We start from the raw sequence: 20827 nt of genomic DNA, 5'->3' as shown, positions 1-20827 counted from the left end.
CGAGTGAAGGAGCAGAGGGAGAGAAAGGGAAAATGGGCAGAAATAAGGCACAAAAGAGCAGAGGTGCAGAAAGGTGAAAGATAGAAAGGGGAAAAAAACGAGTGAAAACGAGTGAAGGAGCAGAGGGAGAGAAAGGGAGAATGGGCAGAAATAAGGCGCAAAAGAGCAGAGGTGCAGAAAGGTGAAAGATAGATAGGGGAGAAAAACCAGTGAAGGAGCAGAAAGAAAGAAAGGAGACAGAGGTCCACTGGACCACCAGGGATGAGGCGTAGGGAAACCTGCGGGTTGAGGAGGGCCTCGATCACCAACACTGAAGAGTGCAGGGGCAGGGGCACCTCACTTAATGGTGGAGCTGCGCGGGTGGGAAAGCAATTTCACTGACAATGAGTCAGTGGTCTTGCTGGCCTGTCCCCGCAGTGGCCGCCATTAAGTAGGGGTCGGGGAGGGCTGGACAGCTGGGAGGCGGGGAGGGGAGCTGGATTGGGCCGGTCGTGCTGGGGGGGGGAGGGGCCGCGGGGGCAGCAGCGGCGGGGAAAGGTAAAGGGAAGAAGAAGGGATAAAGAAAAAAGGGAAAATAAGCAGAAATAAGGCACAAAAGAGCAGAGATGCAGAAAAGAGCAGAAAGGTGAAAGATAGAAAGGGTAAAAAAATGAGTGAAAACGAGTGAAGGAGCAGAGGGAGAGAAAGGGAAAATGGGCAGAAATAAGGCACAAAAGAGCAGAGGTGCAGAAAGGTGAAAGATAGAAAGGGGAAAAAAACGAGTGAAAACGAGTGAAGGAGCAGAGGGAGAGAAAGGGAGAATGGGCAGAAATAAGGCGCAAAAGAGCAGAGGTGCAGAAAGGTGAAAGATAGAAAGGGGGGAAAAACCAGTGAAGGAGCAGAAAGAAAGAAAGGAGACAGAGGTCCACTGGACCACCAGGGATGAGGCGCAGGGAAACCTGCGGGTGGAGGAGGGCCTCGATCACCAACACTGAAGACTGCAGGGGCAGGGGCACCTCACTTACTGGTGGAGCTGCGAGGGTGGGAGAGCAATTTCACTGACAATGAGTCAGTGGTCTTGCTGGCCTGTCCCCGCAGTGGCCGCCATTAAGTAGGGGTCGGGGAGGGCTGGACAGCTGGGAGGCGGGGAGGGGAGCTGGATTGGGCTGGTCGTGCTGGGGGGGAGCGGCCGCGGGGGCAGCAGCGGCGGGGAAAGGTAAAGGGAGGAAAGAAGGGATAAAGAAAAAAGGGAAAATAAGCAGAAATAAGGCACAAAAGAGCAGAGATGCAGAAAAGAGCAGTAAGGTGAAAGATAGAAAGGGTAAAAAAACGAGTGAAAACGAGTGAAGGAGCAGAGGGAGAGAAAGGGAAAATGGGCAGAAATAAGGCACAAAAGAGCAAAGGTGCAGAAAGGTGAAAGATAGAAAGGGGAAAAAAACGAGTGAAAACGAGTGAAGGAGCAGAGGGAGAGAAAGGGAGAATGGGCAGAAATAAGGCGCAAAAGAGCAGAGGTGCAGAAAGGTGAAAGATAGAAAGGGGAGAAAAACGAGTGAAGGAGCAGAAAGAAAGAAAGGAGACAGAGGTCCACTGGACCACCAGGGATGAGGCGCAGGGAAACCTGCGGGTGGAGGAGGGCCTCGATCACCAACACTGAAGAGTGCAGGGGCACCTCACTTAATGGTGGAGCTGCGAGGGTGGGAAAGAAATTTCACTGACAATGAGTCAGTGGTCTTGCTGGCCTTTCCCCGCAGTGGCCGCCATTAAGTAGGGGTCGGGGAGGGCTGGACAGCTGGGAGGCGGGGAGGGGAGCTGGATTGGGCCGGTCGTGCTGGGGGGGGAGGGGCCGCGGGGGCAGCAGCGGCGTGGAAAGGTAAAGGGAGGAAAGAAGGGATAAAGAAAAAAGGGAAAATAAGCAGAAATAAGGCACAAAAGAGCAGAGATGCAGAAAAGAGCAGAAAGGTGAAAGATAGAAAGGGTAAAAAAATGAGTGAAAACGAGTGAAGGAGCAGAGGGAGAGAAAGGGAAAATGGGCAAAAATAAGGCACAAAAGAGCAGAGGTGCAGAAAGGTGAAAGATAGAAAGGGGAAAAAAACGAGTGAAAACGAGTGAAGGAGCAGAGAGAGAGAAAGGGAGAATGGGCAGAAATAAGGCGCAAAAGAGCAGAGGTGCAGAAAGGTGAAAGATAGAAAGGGGAGAAAAACGAGTGAAGGAGCAGAAAGAAAGAAAGGAGACAGAGGTCCACTGGACCACCAGGGATGAGGCGCAGGGAAACCAGCGGGTGGAGGAGGGCCTCGATCACCAACACTGAAGAGTGCAGGGGCAGGGGCACCTCACTTACTGGTGGAGATGCGAGGGTGGGAGAGCAATTTCACTGACAATGAATCAGTGGTCTTGCTGGCCTGTCCCCGCAGTGGCCGCCATTAAGTAGGGGTCGGGGAGGGCTGGACAGCTGGGAGGCGGGGAGGGGAGCTGGATTGGGCCGGTCGTGCTGGGGGGGGAGGGGCCGCGGGGGCAGCAGCGGCGTGGAAAGGTAAAGGGAGGAAAGAAGGGATAAAGAAAAAAGGAAAAATAAGCAGAAATAAGGCACAAAAGAGCAGAGATGCAGAAAAGAGCAGAAAGGTGAAAGATAGAAAGGGTAAAAAAATGAGTGAAAACGAGTGAAGGAGCAGAGGGAGAGAAAGGGAAAATGGGCAAAAATAAGGCACAAAAGAGCAGAGGTGCAGAAAGGTGAAAGATAGAAAGGGGAAAAAAACGAGTGAAAACGAGTGAAGGAGCAGAGAGAGAGAACGGGAGAATGGGCAGAAATAAGGCGCAAAAGAGCAGAGGTGCAGAAAGGTGAAAGATAGAAAGGGGAGAAAAACGAGTGAAGGAGCAGAAAGAAAGAAAGGAGACAGAGGTCCACTGGACCACCAGGGATGAGGCGCAGGGAAACCAGCGGGTGGAGGAGGGCCTCGATCACCAACACTGAAGAGTGCAGGGGCAGGGGCACCTCACTTACTGGTGGAGATGCGAGGGTGGGAGAGCAATTTCACTGACAATGAATCAGTGGTCTTGCTGGCCTGTCCCCGCAGTGGCCGCCATTAAGTAGGGGTCGGGGAGGGCTGGACAGCTGGGAGGCGGGGAGGGGAGCTGGATTGGGCCGGTCGTGCTGGGGGGGGAGGGGCCGCAGGGGCAGCAGCGGCGGGGAAAGGTAAAGGGAGGAAAGAAGGGATAAAGGAAAAAGGGAAAATAAGCAGAAATAAGGCACAAAAGAGCAGAGATGCAGAAAAGAGCAGAAAGGTGAAAGATAGAAAGGGTAAAAAAATGAGTGAAAACGAGTGAAGGAGCAGAGGGAGAGAAAGGGAAAATGGGCAAAAATAAGGCACAAAAGAGCAGAGGTGCAGAAAGGTGAAAGATAGAAAGGGGAAAAAAACGAGTGAAAACGAGTGAAGGAGCAGAGAGAGAGAAAGGGAGAATGGGCAGAAATAAGGCGCAAAAGAGCAGAGGTGCAGAAAAGTGAAAGATAGAAAGGGGAGAAAAACGAGTGAAGGAGCAGAAAGAAAGAAAGGAGACAGAGGTCCACTGGACCACCAGGGATGAGGCGCAGGGAAACCAGCGGGTGGAGGAGGGCCTCGATCACCAACACTGAAGAGTGCAGGGGCAGGGGCACCTCACTTACTGGTGGAGATGCGAGGGTGGGAGAGCAATTTCACTGACAATGAATCAGTGGTCTTGCTGGCCTGTCCCCGCAGTGGCCGCCATTAAGTAGGGGTCGGGGAGGGCTGGACAGCTGGGAGGCGGGGAGGGGAGCTGGATTGGGCCGGTCGTGCTGGTGGGGGAGGGGCCGCGGGGGCAGCAGCGGCGGGGAAAGGTAAAGGGAGGAAAGAAGGGATAAAGAAAAAAGGGAAAATAAGCAGAAATAAGGCACAAAAGAGCAGAGATGCAGAAAAGAGCAGAAAGGTGAAAGATAGAAAGGGTAAAAAAACGAGTGAAAACGAGTGAAGGAGCAGAGGGAGAGAAAGGGAAAATGGGCAGAAATAAGGCACAAAAGAGCAGAGGTGCAGAAAGGTGAAAGATAGAAAGGGGAAAAAAACGAGTGAAAACGAGTGAAGGAGCAGAGGGAGAGAAAGGGAGAATGGGCAGAAATAAGGCGCAAAAGAGCAAAGGTGCAGAAAGGTGAAAGATAGAAAGGGGGGAAAAACCAGTGAAGGAGCAGAAATAAAGAAAGGAGACAGAGGTCCACTGGACCACCAGGGATGAGGCGCAGATAAACCTGCGGGTGGAGGAGGGCCTCGATCACCAACACTGAAGAGTGCAGGGGCAGGGGCACCTCACTTAATGGTGGAGCTGCGAGGGTGGGAGAGCAATTTCACTGACAATGAGTCAGTGGTCTTGCTGGCCTGTCCCCGCAGTGGCCGCCATTAAGTAGGGGTCGGGGAGGGCTGGACAGCTGGGAGGCGGGGAGGGGAGCTGGATTGGGCCGGTCGTGCTGGGGGGGGAGGGGCCGCGGGGGCAGCAGCGGCGTGGAAAGGTAAAGGGAGGAAAGAAGGGATAAAGAAAAAAGGGAAAATAAGCAGAAATAAGGCACAAAAGAGCAGAGATGCAGAAAAGAGCAGAAAGGTGAAAGATAGAAAGGGTAAAAAAATGAGTGAAAACGAGTGAAGGAGCAGAGAGAGAGAAAGGGAGAATGGGCAGAAATAAGGCGCAAAAGAGCAGAGGTGCAGAAAGGTGAAAGATAGAAAGGGGAGAAAAACGAGTGAAGGAGCAGAAAGAAAGAAAGGAGACAGAGGTCCACTGGACCACTAGGGATGAGGCGCAGGGAAACCAGCGGGTGGAGGAGGGCCTCGATCACCAACACTGAAGAGTGCAGGGGCAGGGGCACCTCACTTACTGGTGGAGATGCGAGGGTGGGAGAGCAATTTCACTGACAATGAATCAGTGGTCTTGCTGGCCTGTCCCCGCAGTGGCCGCCATTAAGTAGGGGTCGGGGAGGGCTGGACAGCTGGGAGGCGGGGAGGGGAGCTGGATTGGGCCGGTCGTGCTGGGGGGGAGGGGCCGCGGGGGCAGCAGCGGCGGGGAAAGGTAAAGGGAGGAAAGAAGGGATAAAGAAAAAAGGGAAAATAAGCAGAAATAAGGCACAAAAGAGCAGAGATGCAGAAAAGAGCAGAAAGGTGAAAGATAGAAAGGGTAAAAAAACGAGTGAAAACGAGTGAAGGAGCAGAGGGAGAGAAAGGGAAAATGGGCAGAAATAAGGCACAAAAGAGCAGAGGTGCAGAAAGGTGAAAGATAGAAAGGGGAAAAAAACGAGTGAAAACGAGTGAAGGAGCAGAGGGAGAGAAAGGGAGAATGGGCAGAAATAAGGCGCAAAAGAGCAGAGGTGCAGAAAGGTGAAAGATAGAAAGGAGGGAAAAACCAGTGAAGGAGCAGAAAGAAAGAAAGGAGACAGAGGTCCACTGGACCACCAGGGATGAGGCGCAGGGAAACCTGCGGGTGGAGGAGGGCCTCGATCACCAACACTGAAGAGTGCAGGGGCAGGGGCACCTCACTTAATGGTGGAGCTGCGAGGGTGGGAGAGCAATTTCACTGACAATGAGTCAGTGGTCTTGCTGGCCTGTCCCTGCAGTGGCCGCCATTAAGTAGGGGTCGGGGAGGGCTGGACAGCTGGGAGGCGGGGAGGGGAGCTGGATTGGGCCGGTCGTGCTGGGGGGGGAGGGGCCGCAGGGGCAGCAGCGGCGGGGAAAGGTAAAGGGAGGAAAGAAGGGATAAAGAAAAAAGGGAAAATAAGCAGAAATAATGCTCAAAAGAGCAGAGATGCAGAAAAGAGCAGAAAGGTGAAAGATAGAAAGGGTAAAAAAACGAGTGAAAACGAGTGAAGGAGCAGATGGAGAGAAAGGGAAAATGGGCAGAAATAACGCACAAAAGAGCAGAGGTGCAGAAAGGTGAAAGATAGAAAGGGGAGAAAAACGAGTGAGGGAGCAGAAAGAAAGAAAGGAGACAGAGGTCCACTGGACCACCAGGGATGAGGCGCAGGGAAACCTGCGGGTGGAGGAGGGCCTTGATCACCAACACTGAAGAGTGCAGGGGCAGGGGCACCTCACTTAATGGTGGAGCTGCGAGGGTGGGAGAGGAATTTCACTGACAATGAGTCAGTGGTCTTGCTGGCCTGTCCCCGCAGTGGCCGCCATTAAGTAGGGGTCGGGGAGGGCTGGACAGCTGGGAGGCGGGGAGGTGAGCTGGATTGGGCCGGTCGTGCTGGGGGGGAGGGGCCGCAGGGGCAGCAGCGGCGGGGAAAGGTAAAGGGAGGAAGAAGGGATAAAGAAAAAAGGGAAAATAAGCAGAAATAAGGCACAAAAGAGCAGAGATGCAGAAAGGTGAAAGATAGAAAGGGTAAAAAAACGAGTGAAAACGAGTGAAGGAGCAGAGGGAGAGAAAGGGAAAATGGGCATAAATAAGGCACAAAAGAGCAGAGGTGCAGAAAGGTGAAAGATAGAAAGGGGAAAAAAACGAGTGAAAACGAGTGAAGGAGCAGAGGGAGAGAAAGGGAGAATGGGCAGAAATAAGGCACAAAAGAGCAGAGGTGCAGAAAGGTGAAAGATAGAAAGGGGAAAAAAACGAGTGAAAACGAGTGAAGGAGCAGAGGGAGAGAAAGGGAGAATGGGCAGAAATAAGGCGCAAAAGAGCAGAGGTGCAGAAAGGTGAAAGATAGAAAGGGGGGAAAAACCAGTGAAGGAGCAGAAAGAAAGAAAGGAGACAGAGGTCCACTGGACCACCAGGGATGAGGCGCAGGGAAACCTGCGGGTGGAGGAGGGCCTCGATCACCAACACTGAAGAGTGCAGGGGCAGGGGCACCTCACTTAATGGTGGAGCTGCGAGGGTGGGAGAGCAATTTCACTGACAATGAGTCAGTGGTCTTGCTGGCCTGTCCCCGCAGTGGCCGCCATTAAGTAGGGGTCGGGGAGGGCTGGACAGCTGGGAGGCGGGGAGGGGAGCTGGATTGGGCCGGTCGTGCTGGGGGGGGAGGGGCCGCAGGGGCAGCAGCGGCGGGGAAAGGTAAAGGGAGGAAAGAAGGGATAAAGAAAAATGGGAAAATAAGCAGAAATAAGGCACAAAAGAGCAGAGATGCAGAAAAGAGCAGAAAGGTGAAAGATAGAAAGGGTAAAAAAACGAGTGAAAATGAGTGAAGGAGCAGAGGGAGAGAAAGGGAAAATGGGCAGAAATAAGGCACAAAAGAGCAGAGGTGCAGAAAGGTGAAAGATAGAAAGGGGAGAAAAACGAGTGAGGGAGCAGAAAGAAAGAAAGGAGACAGAGGTCCACTGGACCACCAGGGATGAGGCGCAGGGAAACCTGCGGGTGGAGGAGGGCCTTGATCACCAACACTGAAGAGTGCAGGGGCAGGGGCACCTCACTTAATGGTGGAGCTGCGAGGGTGGGAGAGCAATTTCACTGACAATGAGTCAGTGGTCTTGCTGGCCTGTCCCCGCAGTGGCTGCCATTAAGTAGGGGTCGGGGAGGGCTGAACAGCTGGGAGGCGGGGAGGGGAGATGGATTGGGCCGGTCGTGCTGGGGGGGAGGGGCCGCAGGGGCAGCAGCGGCGGGGAAAGGTAAAGGGAGGAAGAAGGGATAAAGAAAAAAGGGAAAATAAGCAGAAATAAGGCACAAAAGAGCAGAGATGCAGAAAAGAGCAGAAAGGTGAAAGATAGAAAGGGTAAAAAAACGAGTGAAAACGAGTGAAGGAGCAGAGGGAGAGAAAGGGAAAATGGGCAGAAATAAGGCACAAAAGAGCAGAGGTGCAGAAAGGTGAAAGATAGAAAGGGGAAAAAAACGAGTGAAAACGAGTGAAGGAGCAGAGGGAGAGAAAGGGAGAATGGGCAGAAATAAGGCGCAAAAGAGCAGAGGTGCAGAAAGGTGAAAGATAGAAAGGGGAGAAAAACGAGTGAAGGAGCAGAAAGAAAGAAATGAGACACAGGTCCACTGGACCACCAGGGATCAGGCTCAGGGAAACCTGCGGGTGGAGGAGGGCCTCGATCACCAACACTGAAGAGTGCAGGGGCAGGGGCACCTCACTTAATGGTGGAGCTGCGAGGGTGGGAGAGCAATTTCACTGACAATGAGTCAGTGGTCTTGCTGGCCTGTCCCCGAAGTGGCCGCCATTAAGTAGGGGTCGGGGAGGGCTGGACAGCTGGGAGGCGGGGAGGGGAGCTGGATTGGGCCGGTCGTGCTGGGGGGGAGGGGCCGAGGGGCAGCAGCGGCGGGGAAAGGTAAAGGGAGGAAGAAGGGATAAAGAAAAAAGGGAAAATAAGCAGAAATAAGGCACAAAAGAGCAGAGATGCAGAAAAGAGCAGAAAGGTGAAAGATAGAAAGGGTAAAAAAACGAGTGAAAACGAGTGAAGGAGCAGAGGGAGAGAAAGGGAAAATGGGCAGAAATAAGGCACAAAAGAGCAGAGGTGCAGAAAGGTGAAAGATAGAAAGGGGAAAAAAACGAGTGAAAACGAGTGAAGGAGCAGAGGGAGAGAAAGGGAGAATGGGCAGAAATAAGGCGCAAAAGAGCAGAGGTGCAGAAAGGTGAAAGATAGAAAGGGGAGAAAAACGAGTGAAGGAGCAGAAAGAAAGAAAGGAGACACAGGTCCACTGGACCACCAGGGATGAGGCTCAGGGAAACCTGCGGGTGGAGGAGGGCCTCGATCACCAACACTGAAGAGTGCAGGGGGACCCCACTTACTGGTGGAGCTGCGAGGGTGGGAGAGCAATTTCACTGACAATGAGTCAGTGGTCTTGCTGGCCTGTCCCCGCAGTGGCCGCCATTAAGTAGGGGTCGGGGAGGGCTGGACAGCTGGGAGGCGGGGAGGGGAGCTGGATTGGGCCGGGCGTGCTGGGGGGGAGGGGCCGCGGGGGCAGCAGCGGCGGGGAAAGGTAAAGGGAGGAAAGAAGGGATAAAGAAAAAAGGGAAAATAAGCAGAAATAAGGCACAAAAGAGCAGAGATGCAGAAAAGAGCAGAAAGGTGAAAGATAGAAAGGGTAAAAAAACGAGTGAAAACGAGTGAAGGAGCAGAGGGAGAGAAAGGGAAAATGGGCAGAAATAAGGCACAAAAGAGCAGAGGTGCAGAAAGGTGAAAGATAGAAAGGGGAAAAAAACGAGTGAAAACGAGTGAAGGAGCAGAGGGAGAGAAAGGGAGAATGGGCAGAAATAAGGCGCAAAAGAGCAGAGGTGCAGAAAGGTGAAAGATAGAAAGGGGAGAAAAACCAGTGAAGGAGCAGAAAGAAAGAAAGGAGACAGAGGTCCACTGGACCACCAGGGATGAGGCGCAGGGAAACCTGCGGGTTGAGGAGGGCCTCGATCACCAACACTGAAGAGTGCAGGGGCAGGGGCACCTCACTTAATGGTGGAGCTGCGAGGGTGGGAAAGCAATTTCACTGACAATGAGTCAGTGGTCTTGCTGGCCTGTCCCCGCAGTGGCCACCATTAAGTAGGGGTCGGGGAGGGCTGGACAGCTGGGAGGCGGGGAGGGGAGCTGGATTGGGCCGGTCGTGCTGCGGGGGAGGGGCCGCGGGGGCAGCAGCGGCGGGGAAAGGTAAAGGGAGGAAAGAAGGGATAGAGAAAAAAGGGAAAATAAGCAGAAATAAGGCACAAAAGAGCAGAGATGCAGAAAAGAGCAGAAAGGTGAAAGATAGAAAGGGTAAAAAAACGAGTGAAAACGAGTGAAGGAGCAGAGGGAGAGAAAGGGAAAATGGGCAGAAATAAGGCACAAAAGAGCAGAGGTGCAGAAAGGTGAAAGATAGAAAGGGGAAAAAAACGAGTGAAAACGAGTGAAGGAGCAGAGGGAGAGAAAGGGAGAATGGGCAGAAATAAGGCGCAAAAGAGCAGAGGTGCAGAAAGGTGAAAGATAGAAAGGGGAGAAAAACGAGTGAAGGAGCAGAAAGAAAGAAAGGAGACAGAGGTCCACTGGACCACCAGGGATGAGGCGCAGGGAAACCTGCGGGTGGAGGAGGGCCTCGATCACCAACACTGAAGAGTGCAGGGGCAGGGGCACCTCACTTAATGGTGGAGCTGCGAGGGTGGGAAAGCAATTTCACTGACAATGAGTCAGTGGTCTTGCTGGCCTGTCCCCGCAGTGGCCGCCATTAAGTAGGGGTCGGGGAGGGCTGGACAGCTGGGAGGCGGGGAGGGGAGCTGGATTGGGCCGGTCGTGCTGGGGGGGAGGGGCCTCGGGGGCAGCAGCGGCGGGGAAAGGTAAAGGGAGGAAAGAAGGGATAAAGAAAAAAGGGAAAATAAGCAGAAATAAGGCACAAAAGAGCAGAGATGCAGAAAAGAGCAGAAAGGTGAAAGATGGAAAGGGTAAAAAAACGAGTGAAAACGAGTGAAGGAGCAGAGGGAGAGAAAGGGAAAATGGGCAGAAATAAGGCACAAAAGAGCAGAGGTGCAGAAAGGTGAAAGATAGAAAGGGGAAAAAAACGAGTGAAAACGAGTGAAGGAGCAGAGAGAGAGAAAGTGAGAATGGGCAGAAATAAGGCGCAAAAGAGCAGAGGTGCAGAAAGGTGAAAGATAGAAAGGGGAGAAAAACGAGTGAAGGAGCAGAAAGAAAGAAAGGAGACAGAGGTCCACTGGACCACCAGGGATGAGGCGCAGGGAAACCTGCGGGTGGAGGAGGGCCTTGATCACCAACACTGAAGAGTGCAGGGGCAGGGGCACCTCACTTACTGGTGGAGCTGCGAGGGTGGGAGAGCAATTTCACTGACAATGAGTCAGTGGTCTTGCTGGCCTGTCCCCGCAGTGGCCGCCATTAAGTAGGGGTCGGGGAGGGCTGGACAGCTGGGAGGCGGGGAGGGGAGCTGGATTGGGCCGGTCGTGCTGGGGGGGAGGGGCCGCGGGGGCAGCAGCGGCGGGGAAAGGTAAAGGGAGGAAAGAAGGGATAAAGAAAAAAGGGAAAATAAGCAGAAATAAGGCACAAAAGAGCAGAGATGCAGAAAAGAGCAGAAAGGTAAAAGATAGAAAGGGTAAAAAAAGAGTGAAAACGAGTGAAGGAGCAGAGGGAGAGAAAGGGAAAATGGGCAGAAATAAGGCACAAAAGAGCAGAGGTGCAGAAAGGTGAAAGATAGAAAGGGGAAAAAAACGAGTGAAAACGAATGAAGGAGCAGAGGGAGAGAAAGGGAGAATGGGCAGAAATAAGGCGCAAAAGAGCAGAGGTGCAGAAAGGTGAAAGATAGAAAGGGGAGAAAAACGAGTGAAGGAGCAGAAAGAAAGAAAGGAGACAGAGGTCCACTGGACCACCAGGGATGAGGCGCAGGGAAACCTGCGGGTGGAGGAGGGCCTCGATCACCAACACTGAAGAGTGCAGGGGCAGGGGCACCTCACTTAATGGTGGAGCTGCGAGGGTGGGAGAGCAATTTCACTGTCAATGAGTCAGTGGTCTTGCTGGCCTGTCCCCGCAGTGGCCGCCATTAAGTAGGGGTCGGGCAGGGCTGGACAGCTGGGAGGCGGGGAGGGGAGCTGGATTGGGCCGGTCGTGCTGGGGGGGGGGGGCCGAGGGGGCAGCAGCGGCGGGGAAAGGTAAAGGGAGGAAAGAAGGGATAAAGAAAAAAGGGAAAATAAGCAGAAATAAGGCACAAAAGAGCAGAGATGCAGAAAAGAGCAGAAAGGTGAAAGATAGAAAGGGTAAAAAAACGAGTGAAAACGAGTGAAGGAGCAGAGGGAGAGAAAGGGAAAATGGGCAGAAATAAGGCACAAAAGAGCAGAGGTGCAGAAAGGTGAAAGATAGAAAGGGGAAAAAAACGAGTGAAAACGAGTGAAGGAGCAGAGGGAGAGAAAGGGAGAATGCGCAGAAATAAGGCACAAAAGAGCAGAGGTGCAGAAAGGTGAAAGATAGAAAGGGGACAAAAACGAGTGAAAGAGCAGAAAGAAAGAAAGGAGACAGAGGTCCACTGGACCACCAGGGATGAGGCGCAGGGAAACCTGCGGGTGGAGGAGGGCCTTGATCACCAACACTGAAGAGTGCAGGGGCAGGGGCACCTCACTTAATGGTGGAGCTGCGAGGGTGGGAGAGGAATTTCACTGACAATGAGTCAGTGGTCTTGCTGGCCTGTCCCCGCAGTGGCCGCCATTAAGTAGGGGTCGGGGAGGGCTGGACAGCTGGGAGGCGGGGAGGGGAGCTGGATTGGGCCGGTCGTGCTGGGGGGGAGGGGCCGCAGGGGCAGCAGCGGCGGGGAAAGGTAAAGGGAGGAAGAAGGGATAAAGAAAAAAGGGAAAATAAGCAGAAATAAGGCACAAAAGAGCAGAGATGCAGAAAAGAGCAGAAAGGTGAAAGATAGAAAGGGTAAAAAAACGAGTGAAAACGAGTGAAGGAGCAGAGGGAGAGAAAGGGAAAATGGGCAGAAATAAGGCACAAAAGAGCAGAGGTGCAGAAAGGTGAAAGATAGAAAGGGGAAAAAAACGAGTGAAAACGAGTGAAGGAGCAGAGGGAGAGAAAGGGAGAATGGGCAGAAATAAGGCACAAAAGAGCAGAGGTGCAGAAAGGTAAAAGATAGAAAGGGGAAAAAAACGAGTGAAAACGAGTGAAGGAGCAGAGGGAGAGAAAGGGAAAATGGGCAGAAATAAGGCACAAAAGAGCAGAGGTGCAGAAAGGTGAAAGATAGAAAGGGGAAAAAAACGAGTGAAAACGAGTGAAGGAGCAGAGGGAGAGAAAGGGAGAATGGGCAGAAATAAGGCGCAAAAGAGCAGAGGTGCAGAAAGGTGAAAGATAGAAAGGGGGGAAAAACCAGTGAAGGAGCAGAAAGAAAGAAAGGAGACAGAGGTCCACTGGACCACCAGGGATGAGGCGCAGGGAAACCTGCGGGTGGAGGAGGGCCTCGATCACCAACACTGAAGAGTGCAGGGGCAGGGGCACCTCACTTAATGGTGGAGCTGCGAGGGTGGGAGAGCAATTTCACTGACAATGAGTCAGTGGTCTTGCTGGCCTGTCCCCGCAGTGGCCGCCATTAAGTAGGGGTCGGGGAGGGCTGGACAGCTGGGAGGCGGGGAGGGGAGCTGGATTGGGCCGGTCGTGCTGGGGGGGGAGGGGCCGCAGGGGCAGCAGCGGCGGGGAAAGGTAAAGGGAGGAAAGAAGGGATAAAGAAAAATGGGAAAATAAGCAGAAATAAGGCACAAAAGAGCAGAGATGCAGAAAAGAGCAGAAAGGTGAAAGATAGAAAGGGTAAAAAAACGAGTGAAAATGAGTGAAGGAGCAGAGGGAGAGAAAGGGAAAATGGGCTGAAATAAGGCACAAAAGAGCAGAGGTGCAGAAAGGTGAAAGATAGAAAGGGGAGAAAAACGAGTGAGGGAGCAGAAAGAAAGAAAGGAGACAGAGGTCCACTGGACCACCAGGGATGAGGCGCAGGGAAACCTGCGGGTGGAGGAGGGCCTTGATCACCAACACTGAAGAGTGCAGGGGCAGGGGCACCTCACTTAATGGTGGAGCTGCGAGGGTGGGAGAGCAATTTCACTGACAATGAGTCAGTGGTCTTGCTGGCCTGTCCCCGCAGTGGCCGCCATTAAGTAGGGGTCGGGGTGGGCTGAACAGCTGGGAGGCGGGGAGGGGAGATGGATTGGGCCGGTCGTGCTGGGGGGGAGGGGCCGCACGGGCAGCAGCGGCGGGGAAAGGTAAAGGGAGGAAGAAGGGATAAAGAAAAAAGGGAAAATAAGCAGAAATAAGGCACAAAAGAGCAGAGATGCAGAAAAGAGCAGAAAGGTGAAAGATAGAAAGGGTAAAAAAACGAGTGAAAACGAGTGAAGGAGCAGAGGGAGAGAAAGGGAAAATGGGCAGAAATAAGGCACAAAAGAGCAGAGGTGCAGAAAGGTGAAAGATAGAAAGGGGAAAAAAACGAGTGAAAACGAGTGAAGGAGCAGAGGGAGAGAAAGGGAGAATGGGCAGAAATAAGGCGCAAAAGAGCAGAGGTGCAGAAAGGTGAAAGATAGAAAGGGGAGAAAAACGAGTGAAGGAGCAGAAAGAAAGAAATGAGACACAGGTCCACTGGACCACCAGGGATCAGGCTCAGGGAAACCTGCGGGTGGAGGAGGGCGTGGAGGAGGGCCTCGATCACCAACACTGAAGAGTGCAGGGGCAGGGGCACCTCACTTAATGGTGGAGCTGCGAGGGTGGGAGAGCAATTTCACTGACAATGAGTCAGTGGTCTTGCTGGCCTGTCCCCGAAGTGGCCGCCATTAAGTAGGGGTCGGGGAGGGCTGGACAGCTGGGAGGCGGGGAGGGGAGTTGGATTGGGCCGGTCGTGCTGGGGGGGAGGGGCCGAGGGGCAGCAGCGGCGGGGAAAGGTAAAGGGAGGAAGAAGGGATAAAGAAAAAAGGGAAAATAAGCAGAAATAAGGCACAAAAGAGCAGAGATGCAGAAAAGAGCAGAAAGGTGAAAGATAGAAAGGGTAAAAAAACGAGTGAAAACGAGTGAAGGAGCAGAGGGAGAGAAAGGGAAAATGGGCAGAAATAAGGCACAAAAGAGCAGAGGTGGAGAAAGGTGAAAGATAGAAAGGGGAAAAAAACGAGTGAAAACGAGTGAAGGAGCAGAGGGAGAGAAAGGGAGAATGGGCAGAAATAAGGCGCAAAAGAGCAGAGGTGCAGAAAGGTGAAAGATAGAAAGGGGAGAAAAACGAGTGAAGGAGCAGAAAGAAAGAAAGGAGACACAGGTCCACTGGACCACCAGGGATGAGGCTCAGGGAAACCTGCGGGTGGAGGAGGGCCTCGATCACCAACACTGAAGAGTGCAGGGGCACCCCACTTACTGGTGGAGCTGCGAGGGTGGGAGAGCAATTTCACTGACAATGAGTCAGTGGTCTTGCTGGCCTGTCCCCGCAGTGGCCGCCATTAAGTAGGGGTCGGGGAGGGCTGGACAGCTGGGAGGCGGGGAGGGGAGCTGGATTGGGCCGGGCGTGCTCGGGGGGAGGGGCCGCGGGGGCAGCAGCGGCGGGGAAAGGTAAAGGGAGGAAAGAAGGGATAAAGAAAAAAGGGAAAATAAGCAGAAATAAGGCACAAAAGAGCAGAGATGCAGAAAAGAGCAGAAAGGTGAAAGATAGAAAGGGTAAAAAAACGAGTGAAAACGAGTGAAGGAGCAGAGGGAGAGAAAGGGAAAATGGGCAGAAATAAGGCACAAAAGAGCAGAGGTGCAGAAAGGTGAAAGATAGAAAGGGGAAAAAAACGAGTGAAAACGAGTGAAGGAGCAGAGGGAGAGAAAGGGAGAATGGGCAGAAATAAGGCGCAAAAGAGCAGAGGTGCAGAAAGGTGAAAGATAGAAAGGGGAGAAAAACCAGTGAAGGAGCAGAAAGAAAGAAAGGAGACAGAGGTCCACTGGACCACCAGGGATGAGGCGCAGGGAAACCTGCGGGTTGAGGAGGGCCTCGATCACCAACACTGAAGAGTGCAGGGGCAGGGGCACCTCACTTAATGATGGAGCTGCGAGGGTGGGAAAGCAATTTCACTGACAATGAGTCAGTGGTCTTGCTGGCCTGTCCCCGCAGTGGCCACCATTAAGTAGGGGTCGGGGAGGGCTGGACAGCTGGGAGGCGGGGAGGGGAGCTGGATTGGGCCGGTCGTGCTGGGGGGGAGGGGCCGCGGGGGCAGCAGCGGCGGGGAAAGGTAAAGGGAGGAAAGAAGGGATAGAGAAAAAAGGGAAAATAAGCAGAAATAAGGCACAAAAGAGCAGAGATGCAGAAAAGAGCAGAAAGGTGAAAGATAGAAAGGGTAAAAAAACGAGTGAAAACGAGTGAAGGAGCAGAGGGAGAGAAAGGGAAAATGGGCAGAAATAAGGCACAAAAGAGCAGAGGTGCAGAAAGGTGAAAGATAGAAAGGGGAAAAAAACGAGTGAAAACGAGTGAAGGAGCAGAGGGAGAGAAAGGGAGAATGGGCAGAAATAAGGCGCAAAAGAGCAGAGGTGCAGAAAGGTGAAAGATAGAAAGGGGAGAAAAACGAGTGAAGGAGCAGAAAGAAAGAAAGGAGACAGAGGTCCACTGGACCACCAGGGATGAGGCGCAGGGAAACCTGCGGGTGGAGGAGGGCCTCGATCACCAACACTGAAGAGTGCAGGGGCAGGGGCACCTCACTTAATGGTGGAGCTGCGAGGGTGGGAAAGCAATTTCACTGACAATGAGTCAGTGGTCTTGCTGGCCTGTCCCCGCAGTGGCCGCCATTAAGTAGGGGTCGGGGAGGGCTGGACAGCTGGGAGGCGGGGAGGGGAGCTGGATTGGGCCGGTCGTGCTGGGGGGGAGGGGCCGCGGGGGCAGCAGCGGCGGGGAAAGGTAAAGGGAGGAAAGAAGGGATAAAGAAAAAAGGGAAAATAAGCAGAAATAAGGCACAAAAGAGCAGAGATGCAGAAAAGAGCAGAAAGGTGAAAGATAGAAAGGGTAAAAAAACGAGTGAAAACGAGTGAAGGAGCAGAGGGAGAGAAAGGGAAAATGGGCAGAAATAAGGCACAAAAGAGCAGAGGTGCAGAAAGGTGAAAGATAGAAAGGGGAAAAAAACGAGTGAAAACGAGTGAAGGAGCAGAGAGAGAGAAAGTGAGAATGGGCAGAAATAAGGCGCAAAAGAGCAGAGGTGCAGAAAGGTGAAAGATAGAAAGGGGAGAAAAACGAGTGAAGGAGCAGAAAGAAAGAAAGGAGACAGAGGTCCACTGGACCACCAGGGATGAGGCGCAGGGAAACCTGCGGGTGGAGGAGGGCCTCGATCACCAACACTGAAGAGTGCAGGGGCAGGGGCACCTCACTTACTGGTGGAGCTGCGAGGGTGGGAGAGCAATTTCACTGACAATGAGTCAGTGGTCTTGCTGGCCTGTCCCCGCAGTGGCCGCCATTAAGTAGGGGTCGGGGAGGGCTGGACAGCTGGGAGGCGGGGAGGGGAGCTGGATTGGGCCGGTCCTGCTGGGGGGAGGGGCCGCGGGGGCAGCAGCGGCGGGGAAAGGTAAAGGGAGGAAAGAAGGGATAAAGAAAAAAGGGAAAATAAGCAGAAATAAGGCACAAAAGAGCAGAGATGCAGAAAAGAGCAGAAAGGTGAAAGATAGAAAGGGTAAAAAAAGAGTGAAAACGAGTGAAGGAGCAGAGGGAGAGAAAGGGAAAATGGGCAGAAATAAGGCACAAAAGAGCAGAGGTGCAGAAAGGTGAAAGATAGAAAGGGGAAAAAAACGAGTGAAAACGAATGAAGGAGCAGAGGGAGAGAAAGGGAGAATGGGCAGAAATAAGGCGCAAAAGAGCAGAGGTGCAGAAAGGTGAAAGATAGAAAGGGGAGAAAAACGAGTGAAGGAGCAGAAAGAAAGAAAGGAGACAGAGGTCCACTGGACCACCAGGGATGAGGCGCAGGGAAACCTGCGGGTGGAGGAGGGCCTCGATCACCAACACTGAAGAGTGCAGGGGCAGGGGCACCTCACTTAATGGTGGAGCTGCGAGGGTGGGAGAGCAATTTCACTGACAATGAGTCAGTGGTCTTGCTGGCCTGTCCCCGCAGTGGCTGCCATTAAGTAGGGGTCGGGCAGGGCTGGACAGCTGGGAGGCGGGGAGGGGAGCTGGATTGGGCCGGTCGTGCTGGGGGGGGAGGGGCCGAGGGGGCAGCAGCGGCGGGGAAAGGTAAAGGGAGGAAAGAAGGGATAAAGAAAAAAGGGAAACTAAGCAGAAATAAGGCACAAAAGAGCAGAGATGCAGAAAAGAGCAGAAAGGTGAAAGATAGAAAGGGTAAAAAAACGAGTGAAAACGAGTGAAGGAGCAGAGGGAGAGAAAGGGAAAATGGGCAGAAATAAGGCACAAAAGAGCAGAGGTGCAGAAAGGTGAAAGATAGAAAGGGGAAAAAAACGAGTGAAAACGAGTGAAGGAGCAGAGGGAGAGAAAGGGAGAATGCGCAGAAATAAGGCACAAAAGAGCAGAGGTGCAGAAAGGTGAAAGATAGAAAGGGGACAAAAACGAGTGAAAGAGCAGAAAGAAAGAAAGGAGACAGAGGTCCACTGGACCACCAGGGATGAGGCGCAGGGAAACCTGCGGGTGGAGGAGGGCCTCGATCACCAACACTGAAGAGTGCAGGGGCAGGGGCACCTCACTTAATGGTGGAGCTGCGAGGGTGGGAGAGCAATTTCACTGACAATGAGTCAGTGGTCTTGCTGGCCTGTCCCCGCAGTGGCCGCCATTAAGTAGGGGTCGGGGAGGGCTGGACAGCTGGGAGGCGGGGAGGGGAGCTGGATTGGGCCGGTCGTGCTGGGGGGGGAGGGGCCGCAGGGGCAGCAGCGGCGGGGAAAGGTAAAGGGAGGAAAGAAGGGATAAAGAAAAATGGGAAAATAAGCAGAAATAAGGCACAAAAGAGCAGAGATGCAGAAAAGAGCAGAAAGGTGAAAGATAGAAAGGGTAAAAAAACGAGTGAAAATGAGTGAAGGAGCAGAGGGAGAGAAAGGGAAAATGGGCAGAAATAAGGCACAAAAGAGCAGAGGTGCAGAAAGGTGAAAGATAGAAAGGGGAGAAAAACGAGTGAGGGAGCAGAAAGAAAGAAAGGAGACAGAGGTCCACTGGACCACCAGGGATGAGGCGCAGGGAAACCTGCGGGTGGAGGAGGGCCTTGATCACCAACACTGAAGAGTGCAGGGGCAGGGGCACCTCACTTAATGGTGGAGCTGCGAGGGTGGGAGAGCAATTTCACTGACAATGAGTCAGTGGTCTTGCTGGCCTGTCCCCGCAGTGGCCGCCATTAAGTAGGGGTCGGGGTGGGCTGAACAGCTGGGAGGCGGGGAGGGGAGATGGATTGGGCCGGTCGTGCTGGGGGGGAGGGGCCGCAGGGGCAGCAGCGGCGGGGAAAGGTAAAGGGAGGAAGAAGGGATAAAGAAAAAAGGGAAAATAAGCAGAAATAAGGCACAAAAGAGCAGAGATGCAGAAAAGAGCAGAAAGGTGAAAGATAGAAAGGTAAAAAAACGAGTGAAAACGAGTGAAGGAGCAGAGGGAGAGAAAGGGAAAATGGGCAGAAATAAGGCACAAAAGAGCAGAGGTGCAGAAAGGTGAAAGATAGAAAGGGGAAAAAAACGAGTGAAAACGAGTGAAGGAGCAGAGGGAGAGAAAGGGAGAATGGGCAGAAATAAGGCGCAAAAGAGCAGAGGTGCAGAAAGGTGAAAGATAGAAAGGGGAGAAAAACGAGTGAAGGAGCAGAAAGAAAGAAATGAGACACAGGTCCACTGGACCACCAGGGATCAGGCTCAGGGAAACCTGCGGGTGGAGGAGGGCCTCGATCACCAACACTGAAGAGTGCAGGGGCAGGGGCACCTCACTTAATGGTGGAGCTGCGAGGGTGGGAGAGCAATTTCACTGACAATGAGTCAGTGGTCTTGCTGGCCTGTCCCCGAAGTGGCCGCCATTAAGTAGGGGTCGGGGAGGGCTGGACAGCTGGGAGGCGGGGAGGGGAGCTGGATTGGGCCGGTCGTGCTGGGGGGGAGGGGCCGAGGGGCAGCAGCGGCGGGGAAAGGTAAAGGGAGGAAGAAGGGATAAAGAAAAAAGGGAAAATAAGCAGAAATAAGGCACAAAAGAGCAGAGATGCAGAAAAGAGCAGAAAGGTGAAAGATAGAAAGGGTAAAAAAACGAGTGAAAACGAGTGAAGGAGCAGAGGGAGAGAAAGGGAAAATGGGCAGAAATAAGGCACAAAAGAGCAGAGGTGCAGAAAGGTGAAAGATAGAAAGGGGAAAAAAACGAGTGAAAACGAGTGAAGGAGCAGAGGGAGAGAAAGGGAGAATGGGCAGAAATAAGGCGCAAAAGAGCAGAGGTGCAGAAAGGTGAAAGATAGAAAGGGGAGAAAAACGAGTGAAGGAGCAGAAAGAAAGAAAGGAGACACAGGTCCACTGGACCACCAGGGATGAGGCTCAGGGAAACCTGCGGGTGGAGGAGGGCCTCGATCACCAACACTGAAGAGTGCAGGGGCACCCCACTTACTGGTGGAGCTGCGAGGGTGGGAGAGCAATTTCACTGACAATGAGTCAGTGGTCTTGCTGGCCTGTCCCCGCAGTGGCCGCCATTAAGTAGGGGTCGGGGAGGGCTGGACAGCTGGGAGGCGGGGAGGGGAGCTGGATTGGGCCGGGCATGCTGGGGGGGAGGGGCCGCGGGGGCAGCAGCGGCGGGGAAAGGTAAAGGGAGGAAAGAAGGGATAAAGAAAAAAGGGAAAATAAGCAGAAATAAGGCACAAAAGAGCAGAGATGCAGAAAAGAGCAGAAAGGTGAAAGATAGAAAGGGTAAAAAAACGAGTGAAAACGAGTGAAGGAGCAGAGGGAGAGAAAGGGAAAATGGGCAGAAATAAGGCACAAAAGAGCAGAGGTGCAGAAAGGTGAAAGATAGAAAGGGGAAAAAAACGAGTGAAAACGAGTGAAGGAGCAGAGGGAGAGAAAGGGAGAATGGGCAGAAATAAGGCGCAAAAGAGCAGAGGTGCAGAAAGGTGAAAGATAGAAAGGGGAGAAAAACCAGTGAAGGAGCAGAAAGAAAGAAAGGAGACAGAGGTCCACTGGACCACCAGGGATGAGGCGCAGGGAAACCTGCGGGTTGAGGAGGGCCTCGATCACCAACACTGAAGAGTGCAGGGGCAGGGGCACCTCACTTAATGGTGGAGCTGCGAGGGTGGGAAAGCAATTTCACTGACAATGAGTCAGTGGTCTTGCTGGCCTGTCCCCGCAGTGGCCACCATTAAGTAGGGGTCGGGGAGGGCTGGACAGCTGGGAGGCGGGGAGGGGAGCTGGATTGGGCCGGTCGTGCTGGGGGGGAGGGGCCGCGGGGGCAGCAGCGGCGGGGAAAGGTAAAGGGAGGAAAGAAGGGATAGAGAAAAAAGGGAAAATAAGCAGAAATAAGGCACAAAAGAGCAGAGATGCAGAAAAGAGCAGAAAGGTGAAAGATAGAAAGG

The sequence above is a fragment of the Lissotriton vulgaris genome, chromosome 8 (genome assembly GCF_964263255.1).
Source record: "Lissotriton vulgaris chromosome 8, aLisVul1.2, whole genome shotgun sequence".
Lineage (NCBI taxonomy): Eukaryota > Metazoa > Chordata > Amphibia > Caudata > Salamandridae > Lissotriton > Lissotriton vulgaris.
The sequence above is the reverse complement of the archived record's forward strand: the minus strand, read 5'-3'. Positions refer to the sequence as shown.